The sequence below is a fragment of the Phascolarctos cinereus genome, unplaced genomic scaffold (assembly GCF_003287225.1).
Source record: "Phascolarctos cinereus isolate Bilbo 61053 unplaced genomic scaffold, phaCin_HiC Scaffold_3;HRSCAF=262, whole genome shotgun sequence".
NCBI classification, from domain to species: Eukaryota; Metazoa; Chordata; class Mammalia; order Diprotodontia; family Phascolarctidae; genus Phascolarctos; species Phascolarctos cinereus.
Genome location: NW_027555736.1, coordinates 123253839 through 123266387, shown reverse-complemented (window position 1 = coordinate 123266387; position 12549 = coordinate 123253839). Strand labels below are relative to the sequence as shown.

Below are 12549 nucleotides of genomic sequence, written 5' to 3'. Positions count from 1 at the left end.
TTAGCTTTAGAAGAAATGCAACTTCTCAGATACTACATGGCATCCCTGCAGTAGGCAAATTAAATCTTCACCCCTGGACACAAATGGGAAGAGAGAATGACTATACTTCAGGCATGTAGATTTAAAGACACAGGCATTTCTGATTACATTGCCAATGGACATGGTAGGCCAATGTTGAATGTCCATGCATGTTCCAATTTCTACCAAAGGAGGTCCCTGGATTCTCCCACTTGGGAACTTCACCTTAAGTCATCTGGGAATGCACCAAATTCTTGTTACACTTATATGTAGTTATCTGTGTATTGCCTTTGAGGATAGGGATTCTTTTTGTCTTTGTTTGCATTCTTAGAGCTTAGCACAGTGTCTGGCACATAAGATATACATAATAAATGTTTATTGACTTGACCTAATGTGGAAGAGTGAGGAAAAGTCTAAGATAAAGCTAAGGTTATGAATCTGAGAGATTAGAAGAATGGTAATGATTTTGACATCAATAAGGACATTTAGAAGGGAAATGGGTTTTTTGGGAAAGATAACACATATTGTTATGGTCATGTTGAGTTTGGGATTTCTCCAGAATATCCACTTTGAACTGTCCAGTAGGAAGTTGATGATGTGAATTTGAAGTTTGGAGGAAAGATTTGATTTATAGAGCTGTTAATCATCTAATCATTAAAACTGTGGGAGCTGATGAGATCATCAAGAGAGTATTAAGGGAAAAGAAAAGAGGGCCTAGGACAGAGCCCTTAACACTCAGACACTGGTGGACTATTGTATTTGGTCCCGGACACCACAATTTAAGAAAGACATTGAGAAACTGCAGAGTATTAAGAAGAGAGCAACCAGGTGAAGTGCCTTAAGTTCATTCTCTATGGGGATCAGGTGAAGGGACTTCTTATCTTCAGTTTGGAGAAAGGAAGTCTTAGAACACAAGGAAATCAGAACTATGCAAAGGTGGATTAGGGTTCCTCAAGGGGATAGTAGATTTCTCCTCATTGGAGGTCTTTCAGCAAGGGCTGGAAGACCATTTGTCAGGTATGTGAGAGAAGAGAGTCTTTTTCAGGACTGGTTAATCTAGATATTCATTGAGCCCCTTTCCAACTTTTAAAATCTGTAATTCTGGGGCAGCTAGGTGGCGAAGTGGATAGAGCACTGGCACTGAAGTTAGGATGGACCTGAGTTCAAATCTGGCCTCAGACCAAGCACTTGACACTTACTAGCTGTGTGATCCTGGGCAAGTCACTTAACCCCAATTGCCAAAAATTTTTTTTTTTTAAATCTGTAATTCTATGACAGTGTGCTACTTCCAATTTCTGGACCTAGTGGATAGTGTTGACATGAGTGGGAGACACACTGCCTTTCTTTATGTCTCCAGCACTTAGCATAATTCCTGGCACATAATAAGTTCTTAAATGCTTATTGACTGACTGATACCAGGGAAGAGAGGAGGCAAATGAGGAATCACCATGAGTGTACTTGGAACTTGAGAAAGAGACTTGCTTGTTATGCTCAAGTAGAGAATTTTCTAAGGCCTGGACAGAAGTCTGATGTGTAAGACTTGGGGATTATGGCATCATTTGCAAAAGAAGGCTTAAATACAGTGGAGATAGGTTTATTTGAGCTGTGGATATGCTTAGAAGTTGTTCACGTTTTGGCCAGGTAGTAGAGAGGTGTCTCTTGGGAAGGTAAGGAATGCCATCTGCTGTAAGCTGAGGGGTGTGACAGAATTGTGGAAAATAACTAACGGGGATATTAGTGAATACATACTGAGAAGGGAGGGCACTGGACAGAATGGGGCCTTAGCAGAGCAGCTAGAATGAGAACTCAGGAGAACTGCAGGAAGCAGGGTTGCACGAGACAGGGGACTGGATGAGAGGTAAGATGGTAAAATGGCCATCAGCTGCTAGAGAGCTGAGATCTAGCTGTGGAGATCCAGGAGAGGGAGGGGCAACAGGGAGCACAGACTGCTAACAGGCTGGCCAAGGCAGGGTTTGGTGAGTAGTTTGTGTTTTTCATTGGTGTAGGGAACTCTTGGTGAGGCAGCTCCCTTTGTTAATTCAGATAAGTGCATTTTTTGCAGTTTCTATTCTCAGAGAAGTGCTTGGGCTAATGAGAAGTTAAATGACTTGCCCGAAGTCAAACAGAATCTATGTGTCAGGGGCAGGACCTGAACTGAGATAACAAGATATCAAGATACCAGGGCTGGTCTTTGATTCATGATGCCATTTCTCCCTGTCTCTGTCTTTCTCTTTTCATTTGTGTATGTGTGTGTATATGTGCAGGTGTACATATGCACACACATATATGTACACACATATACACACACGCATGTGTGCATATATATGTATATATACACATAAGCACACGTACATATCAGGGCCTTATTTCCCTTAAACTGGGGATGTGAATTTTTTCACCAGACTTCTTTCCCTTCTTTTGTGGAGCTGAGGTGGGGAGGGTTGTGGGACAGTGTCGTGGGATGTAAAGGAGACTGACCTTACATTCTGGAGTTTGTTTCCCTACATTTAATCACTTTTATTAAAAATCCATCTCACATTGCCAGCCCATTAAAAATATATTTAGTATCATGCTGCTCATGTCTTTAGAAACTAGCTTTCTGCCCACTTCCCCCACCCCCTGCAATCTTGGGAAATAGGTTTGAGGATATTAGGCTGACTTTTCCAAACAGCAAAGCAGAGAGACATCTCAGAAATATGCCCACTGTGCTAGACTTGTTCTTGCCTCTCAGAATAGCTTCAGCATTTATGTACACAAGTGAGAGACAGCTTTGCTGATTGCTCACAGAAGAGGATAAGGAGACAGGAGCAGGGGTCTGTAATGCCAGCTTGGGTGGGGACCCTCTGTAGGATGGGCAGAGCTCTTTACTGGCTTCTTTCTCCCAGATTGGGTATGTGCTCCAGTGCTGAATGCTAAAGATAAAGACTGAGATGGAGCCCAGCTCTGGAGCCTGGGAATGAGGAATGGTGCTCGTAGAATGTTTGTGTGCAATGACAAATTAATGGTTTTTAAAGAATTATGTATGTGCTAAATATTGTGACAGAGAAGCTAAAATAACTGTGAAGACCACTCCATATGGCTTCTCTTGTTTATAGCCTGGATATTTACACTGTTTGCATCTGAATTTTAAATGATTTAGTATTTCAATGTACAGAATGCAGTCTGTCTTCTGACCAGGCATCTTTTGGTTGTGGTAGCAGGCAAAGCTGCTTCCCTCTCCTGTAAATAGATGCTGGCAAGGAAGAAGTCTGCCATGGGGAAATAGGTTCCTGAGGATGCCTCCCTACTTCGCTATTATGCAAGTTGGCTTGATATTCTCAGAATTCCATTCACCACAATTTACATGCGTCTGAAGCCATACTGTTGGTCCAGTGTTATTGGGTGGGATTAGGGAGAATGTCTTTTGGTTACATAAACTGGAGAGCGATGAAATAAGAAAACAAATAACCTCTGAGACTTACTGGATCCCTTCCCTTCTTTTCCTTCCTGACTTTCCTCCATCTCCTTTAGTTTGTAAGTTTCTTGAGGAAGATCAGTATCTGCCATACTCCCTTCTTCCTTATCCTAGCTCCCCAGAATAGCTATAGCCTGTAAGGTAATTTTAGAAGTATTAATATGAACAAACATTCAGTGAATATCTGCTGTCTACCTTAGGTGCTAGTAGCAGACACAAAAGTAAGAGATGATAGGGACTTTGCTTAAGGAATGCATAATTTACAATAATGTGGCAATAGCGCACATACTTAACAACAGTTGGGAATAATGATGGTGAAACATATGGGCCAAATACACAAGTGGAGAAAAGCAAAATGTACATGTAATCAGAAGAGGGAGGGGCATGGTGTCATGAATATTAAAAACAAATTTGATCTGGATCCCTCTGAGCTTCAACAAAGGACCCTAACCTAACCCTAACCTTGTGTTTTTCTCCCCCACAGCAAACAGGCAAGTTCTATTCAGTTTTATACCTCCTAATTCCTGATCCACATATTGCAAATTGGATGTCCATTAGGGTGCTGTCACACACATAACTGGATAGCAGTAGCACCAACCCTAAAAGTAGTAGTATTGCTGTACCTGGATGGTGTGTCTTCAGAAAACTACCCAGAAAACTACCCTTACTTAGAGGATGAGCACCAGGTACTCAGAAAGGATATATTTCTCCTTTTCCTGACTCCCCTTCAACTCCCCTGTATCTGTGTTTTAAATATATCACTCTAGTTTTGTTTTGTAAGTCAACAAAAACAAAAACCAAAAATGTACCACTCCTTAGAAAGCGATTTTCAATGTACCACTAGGTGGTATTGCTGATCCATATTTGGACCTCGAGGATGCCTGTTACTATGGTAACAAGTTTATAAGTTTACTGGAGATGGTTACCCCTCCCCCTCTTTTCCCCCCAAATTTTTTTGGAGGAGAAGGATGTAAGCATTCATGAAAGTCTGTGCTCTGCAGCAGGGACTGTTAATGTGAAAAGAGTGGGAGAATCAGCTGGGCATTAGCCCACTGTGCAAGGAAATGAGAAGCCAGAGAGTGGTGAGATCGCTTTTCCTAGCGCAGTACAAAGCCTGCGTTTGTACAGCTTAGTGGAGCCATAGTGTACTTGATGCGTGCGTGTGAATATGCTACAAGAGCTCTAGTCTAATGTATTGACAGCCAGTGGTGGGTGGTAGGAATTTTGTGACGTGGCTAAAGGAGGTTCATCCAAGAGGTCACATTTGTCCGTTTGAATTGTAGGGGAATGCAATAGGTACTTCACAAATGCATAAAACATACATTCAAATATGTGCACTCCAGGAGGCTATTATGTGTATGTGCGTATTCACGCTCACACCTACGCACACATACATACTCATGGACTTTCATTCCTCTTTGCAGAGTAAAGCTCTGAGGCCCTTAATGCCTCCATGCAAGATCAAAAGACTATAGCTTTGATCTGCTCAGTACATCCGTCCACTCTCTTTTATTTTCTTCTCCCTGCAGGGGTGCTGCTCGCTCAGTATTCGGGATTTGGATGCCCGCTATTGCGGAGACACTACTTACAATTCCAGACAGGTGGGAGGGGGTGCTCCCAGGCCTGCTGTGATCCAGATGTGTCTCACTGTGCTGGCAAGGAACAAACTCTTCTGTGGGAGAAAATTGCTCACCAAATTCCACCTTTTCAGGCACCAGGGGACCATTCAGTAAATTACCTCTTCCTGTGCAATAACTAGTTTCCTGGTGTCCTAGGACAAAGATAATTCACTAGCCGCAGATGAGTCGTTTAATGCAACAACAAAGATTCATTATGTACTTAACAGTGGGGTTACAAAGACGAACATTTACCCTCAAGAAGCTTACTCTGTGTGTGTGTGTGTGTGCGTGTGTGTGTGTGTGTGTGTGTGTGTGTGGTAGGCTATAACATATAATAAATAACCATAATAAAAAGTAAATTGAGGAGGTAGACACTACTGATAACTGGATGTGTGGGGAAAGGCTTCACAGAGGAGGTGGTGACTGAGCTAAGCCTTGATGGAAGATGGAGATTCTAAAAGATGGATGTGATGGAGAAGGACCATTCAAAGCATGGTGGTGGTGGTGATGGTGGTGGTGGTGGTGGAAAGGTCTATACAAACACATGGAGGTAGGATATGGAATGTCAGGTTTGGGAAACAGCTAACTGTCTAGTTTGGCTGCCATAGAAAGTTTATGAAGAAGAGTAATAAAGATGAGAAAGTAGGTACAAAGCAGGTGGTAGAGAGACTTGATTTTATCCTAGTGACAGGAAGGATTCACTGAAAGTTTTTTGAGCTGGGGGATGACGTGGCTAGGACTGTGCCTTAGCAGGACTGTTTCAGTAGTTGGGTGGGGGTAGATTTTGAGCTGGAAGTAACCTCAGAAGGCATCAAATCCAAACCCTTGTTTGATAGATGAGGTAATGGAGGGCCAGAGAGGAAAAATCTAGCAAGGGATCACACAAGTAAGTAGCAAAACAAGCATTTGAATCTAGTTCATTTTATTCAAAATCTAGCACTCTTTCTCCTGCTCTACCCTTTTGTGGAGAATACATTGGAGACAGGAAAGGATGGAATCAGGGAGATCAATAAAGTAGCTATTAAAGTAGTCCAGGGGACAGGTGATGAGGGTCCCAAACTAGTTAGCAGGGTAGATGAGAAAACATAGTCCCTTGCATTCATTTTATCAATTTGTAATAATAAAATAAAACAAATCATATTCACATAGTGCTTTAATATTGACAAAGTACTTTCCCTACAACAATCTCTTGAGGATGGTAGTTCAAGGTGTGTCATCACTATCTTATAGAAAAAGAAACCGAGGCAAAGAGAGTTTAAATGATTTTATGGGGGTCATACAGCTAGTAAGGGTCAGAGGTGGCCCTGGGACCCAGACCCTTGGACTCCAGGTGCGGAGCCCCTTCTCCCATACCACATTGCCACTTCATGAGTCTTTATTATATTTAGGTTAAGAGGAGTGCTAATCTGTTCGGAGCCTTGGAAGGAGGGAGGAGAACCATGAAGCCAGGGCCTAGGAAGGATAACATCATTGTTTTGCAAGCAGAGACTAGACAATAGAAGAGTCAGAGGGACTGCCCAGTAGTGATCCAGGACATTTCTTGGAATGTTTTCTATTTCTAGCTTTAAAAGAACCCCCCCCCCCGCCCCAATATCAGTAAGTTAAGTTGATTTTTCTTTGTGATAGCCTTTGTTTGATTTTACTTACTAGATAAACTTGGGCAAGTCACAACATTTCTAAGCTTCGATTTCCTTACCTGTAAAATGAGAATATAAAAACTTTACTCACCTCACAGTTCTTCTTCATTTGATAATATTTTATTTTTTTCCAATTACGTGTAAAGACAATTTACAACATTCATTTTTGGGAAAGATTTTGAATTCCAAATTTTTTTCCCTTCTTCCCCCCTCCCCAAGATGACAAGCAATCTGATATAGGTTATACATCTTGCATGGCTGTTGTGAAGAATGTGATCTGTACACTTTAAAGTACTGGTTAATGTGAGTTATTTTTATTATTTATTTGCTCAAGTCTCAATCTGATACTTAACTGTGGTGTGGAGGTGACCTTGGGTTCTCAAAGTCAGTATCGGCAGAGCACAAGCTCTGTCACGGCTTTCCAAGGTAGAAGATGTTTCTGTTGGTGGAAAAATAGCTTAGAGACTCATCATGTTTGCTAATAGTCATTTAACATCTCAGCCTTATTTTTCGTTGTCTCTAAAATGGGAATAATAATGCTTCTCTCATAGGGATTGTTGTGAGACTCTGAGACAACATAAGTGAAATACCATGAAAATCTCAATGTGCTGTAAAAAAAATCTATCTTATAGATCATACACACACACACACACACACACACACACACATATATATCTTGTGTATTTTTATGCATATACACATAAATAGGTAGGTAGGTAAATAGAAATCTTCACCACACTCCCTCTAGGACGAAGAGACTTAAAAGTAATTAACAGAGAACTGAGAAATTAGAGGCCCAAGAGACATCCGTATTGACATTTTGAAAGCCTTCTGCTCCAGAAGATAACCTCCAGGCACTGAATGATGGGTTTCAGAATAACAAAGTCCTCTCAAGTTATTCCAGAGACAAACCTTTTGCAAACTTTGCTAGGTTACTAGTCACCCAACACTATCCTCCAGAGAACTAAGCATCTGTCCAACCACCCATGAACATGAGACTTGGTGAGGCTGTTGAATTGGGTAACAAGGGAGAAATAAGTCCCTAAGGCTAATTCACTATTTATATAATGCTTTATACATTTAAAAGTTTTTATATTTGTTATTTCATTGTGAGGCAGCATGACATAGTGGATAGAAAACTGGCTTTTGAGTCAGGAAGACCTGGGTTCAAGTGTGGCCTCTTACACATACTTGTTTATGACCCTGGCCAAGTTATATAACCTCTCAGACCCCTAGGTAGCTCTATTAAGACTATGAATTGCAGAGAAAGGTGTCATTCTGCATTTTTTGTGGTTATTGTTGTTTAATAGTATTTGACTCTTCCTGACCTCATTTTGGGGTTTTCCTGGCAAAGCTACTGGAATGATTTGCCATTTTTTTTCCCTCCAGTTAATCTTATAAATGAGAAACTGAGGTAAACAGGGTTAAATGATTTGCTCAGGGTCACACAGTGCAATAAGTGCTTGAGGCTAGATTTAAACTCAGGAACTTCCACTGTGCCACCTAGCTGCCCATTGCAAAAGATATCTGGGTTCTAATCTTCCCTCTGCCAATACATGAGCATCTAGGTAAGTAGTTTAACCTCTCTGAGCCACAGTTATTATAAAGCACTTTACAAAGCTTAAAGCACTATATACATGTTAGCTATAATCCTTATTTACCATGCAGGGTTGTTGTAAAATCTAATAAAATAGATATAGGGACTGGATATGTAATGTGGGGGTTAATTAATGGAAATTTAGAAACAGAAAGACTAATCTTCATGAGTTCAAATCCAGCTTGAGACACTTACTAGCTGTGTGACTCTAGGCAAGTCACTTAACCCCTATTTGCCTCAGTTGCCTCATCTGGAAAAGGAAATGGCAAACCACCCCAATATCTTTGTTAAGAAAACTCCAGATGGGGTCATAAGGAGTGGGACACAACCAAAAAATGACTCAGCAACGACTGTCTTCTCCACTGCTCTTTCCATTTCATAATACGGACTTCTTGGAAATACAACGTGCTTACGGAGGGATAAAGAGATAGAGTGGAGATGAATGCCTGGGCTGCACTAGCCCTGGCATGGAGTTCCCTACCTCTTGGACCAAAGGCATGTCCCCTCAGGACATCTGCCATGTTTCTCCACAGTGGCTTTGGTTCAGCGTCTCTGCTGCACTTTGCCATTCCCATGCTCACTGGGTAATTTCCGTTCCATTGGAAAGTGCTTCTCCAGGAGGCAACTGCCATTATGAAGATCCCTCACTCAAGAACTGCCGTTATTAAACTGTCGTTAGCAGCAGCATGCATGTAAATTAACTGAGTGTGCTGCTCTTTCATCTGTCGCTCATCAGTGAAGGCAATGACTCCCTCAGGTGAACTGTCACCGAGCTTACAGTTCAGGGGAGTAGGATTCACGGTCTGATAAACTCATCAAGCACCTCCTCCAGTTCTAATTGGGCAAAGTCGATGGCTATGAAGGGCATCAATAACTGCACCAGGCCCATGGGCACTCGTGTTCTCGTACTTCGGCCTCCCTCCCTCTCTCCTCATCATCATATCTGCACCTCTGTCTCCCTCCCTCCCTTCTCTTCTGTCTCCTTCACCCACAAATGGGAAATTTTCCACGTCACTGAATCAAGTCCGAACCCATGCAAAGAAAGTATCTTGAAATTGCCACCAATGTTTGAAGAAAAAAAAAAGGCCTGTTTTCTTTTAGGGTAAATCCAAATAGCGGTTTCATCTTTTGATTTAATTCCAGAGCACTAAAGGACTGGTTGCTTATAAAAACCCTTTCTCAAGAGGTGCTGGGAGCCTCTTGAACGTTGTGAAGACATCCCCTGTGTAAACACACGCAGACAATTGAAAAGACTTTTCAGAAGGGATGGTATCAGTTTGAACTTAACTGAATTGGGCCTAATGTAAAATTCATGCTGAGGTGTCACAAATGAAAGGCAGTTTATTAATCCAATTTATCTAAGGCTGGTAGGAGATACTCTTACTACATTACTAGCTGGTGAATATTCTCCATGCTTGTTTGGACTAGGTTTCAGCCTTTTTTTGCCAGGCTAGGCTAGAAGAATGCAGCAGGGTCCAATAACCTCTTTGGAGGCAATGAAGCCTCCACCTGCAAACTTGTGTTCATATTGTCCTCCCCACTGAATGCAATATATCTGAATGAGGCGTGATTTCTCTTCCGTTTGCACAATCACAGTGTGGCCCTTGAGGATGGCTACATGTCATTCCCTTTCTATTTCTGATTTCTTTAGCTGGGTTTTTGATAAGTATTATGTTTATGATTCATTGGAAATTAGGATGAAGTGGTATGGAGTGAGGGATGTAGAAAAACCTTTCCTTGAGGAATGATAATACATTATGCATATGTATATGCTATAGCTAAAAGCTTCACCATAACTAATCTTCATGGTGTGTGTGTGTGTGTGTGTGTGTGTGTGTGTGTGTGTGTCTAGGTAGTGATAAGCCTCCTAAAAGAAAGATTGTGTTATTCAAGCAACAAGCATTTATTACTATTGTTACATATTGTTTCCCCAAACTGGTAGATAGGATTACTGAGCCATTATCAGGGATACTTAAAAGATCATGGGGAAAAGGAGAATTCTGCAATGTTGAAAAAGGTAAACATTGTTCCAATTTAAAAAAAATGGAAGAGAATGGACTGGGTCAATATAGCCCAGTCAACTTGACTAAATTCTTAGCAAATTTATAGAACATATTATTAAATGTATGGTTAGTGAAATGGTAGAAAAGGAAGTGGTGAACTCAAAGAGTCAGAAAGAGCAGGTCATGCCAGTCTAACCTTATTTCTGTTTTTGACAGTTTCCAGACTTATGGGAAAAATACTATGGATATAGTCAGTTTAAGCATATTTTATGAAAGCATTTTGACAAAATCTTCACATACTGTCCTTGTGAAAATGATGGAGATATGTGGGCTAAATAATAATGCAGTCAGGTAGATTAAGAATTGGTTGAACAGCTGGACCCAAAGAGTAATCATCTGTGGTATAATGACAACTTGGAAGGAAGTCTGTAGGAGAGTGCCCCATGGATCTGCACTTGGCCTGTTCGCTATGATCAACAATCACTTGGATAAAGGCATAGATGGTGTGCTTATCACAGCATGCATGTCAAGAATTGAAGTGGTGGCATGTTGGGAGGCCCCCATGGCCACTCGACAGCTGGCAGGCAGCTCCACTGGAACAGGCTCTCCATAGCAGAGCCAGTGGGGGAGTTTGATGTAAGGGGAAAAATTTTAGTTTTCTCACAAGTTATTACTATTATTATGGAAAGCAGCCTCTTCATAGTAGCAGTGATTGGGTCCCGGCTTTGCCAACCATCCATCACTCTGACATAAAGTACCAAGGTGCAGGTCACTTAGACTGTCCCTGAGAGCCACGAGCACTGCCTGCCCTTGGGCTCAGGGCTGATCCATCCTTGGGCCACTAACCGCCTTCATTAAGGGGCCGTAGGAGGGATTACATGTCTCCTTGGTAATTGGGCAGTGGCAATGGTGGCTGACCTCTGGCTGACTGTCATCCCAGGGGCAAGAATTTTCTTCCCTGAATGGCTGTTGTCTTTGTGTTTTGGCAAAGCAGTATTGAATCCAGCACGTTTTTCAACATATAATAGATTTTCATAACAAAATAAACTTTTAATAGTAAGTTAGAAAATACTGGGTCCAATGTGGAACAGAGGGCAGGCACTTGCTCCTGGTTCTAGTCTCAGTGCCTCACTATCCCCACACTGCCATGGGCACCACAATGGACTCTTCGATGTCTGCTCAAAAGCCCCTTCCTCTATATTTTTGAGGGGTAGCATTGCCTTCTACACATATCTACTAGGCCTCACTGATCTTCTGCCAATGTGAATAACCTTCCTGATTGAAGGTTGAAGGACACTAGAAACTATTACCATGATAGCAGTTTTTTCTGTATTTTTTTCTTGTTTTGTTTTTAAGAATTAAATGGATGGTTCAGCTGTCTGAGATAAACAAACAGCTTTGACATTCCATGATTCTGTGACAGGTTTTCTGCACATTAATTTTCTGCTGGGCTTTGTCTAGAGTTCAGGCTCATAATGGATATCCTTTGGAATATCAGCTACTGCTCACAGGATCCTAAATTGAGAGATAGAAGGTACCTTGGAGCAAACTAGTGGCCGCAAGCTCCTGAGTACAGCCTGAACCAGATTGCCTGACACATCGTAGGCACTTAATAAAAGTCTGTAAGGTTTTTGATGCATCTCACTTGGTCTTTACAACAATCCCATTGGGAGTAGAGGCTAGTATTATTCCCATTTTACAGATGAGGAAACTAAGGCTGAAAGAGATTAAGTTACTTGCTTAATGTCAAACAGCTAGTAAGTGTCTGAGGCAGAATGTGAACTCAGATCTTCCTATCTCTAAGTCCCCTAGTCCATCCATTGTGATACAAAATTTGTAAATACAAAGTACAGAGGGAGGTAAGGCCCTAGCATTTGGTGATGGTGGAGGGAGTCAGGAAAGGCTTCATGTAGATTATTGGATTTAAGTTATTTAACTTCTCTGGGCCTCAATGTCCTTAATTTATAAAATGGAGGAGTTGGGGTGGTCAAACTCATATTGAAATGGATTCCTGTAGGTTTCATATAGGCTTAGAAAACCACAAATGAACATTATCTATGTTCTATTGTATTTTAATTTATTGTGTTAAATGCTTCCCATTTCCATTGTAATCTGTTTAGGGCCTCACTGGGATCACATTCCTCTTGCTGGCCATGAGTTTTATCCCTCTGGACTAGGTGACATGAATGTCCCTCCCAGACCTAGATCAATGATCTATACA

General features: G+C 41.5%; 1 pseudogene; it reads left to right on the top strand.

Annotated features, from left to right (window-relative positions):
• Window positions 1–12549, top strand: part of LOC110192324 (creatine kinase B-type pseudogene) — a 198337-nt pseudogene that overhangs the window by 33312 nt on the left and 152476 nt on the right.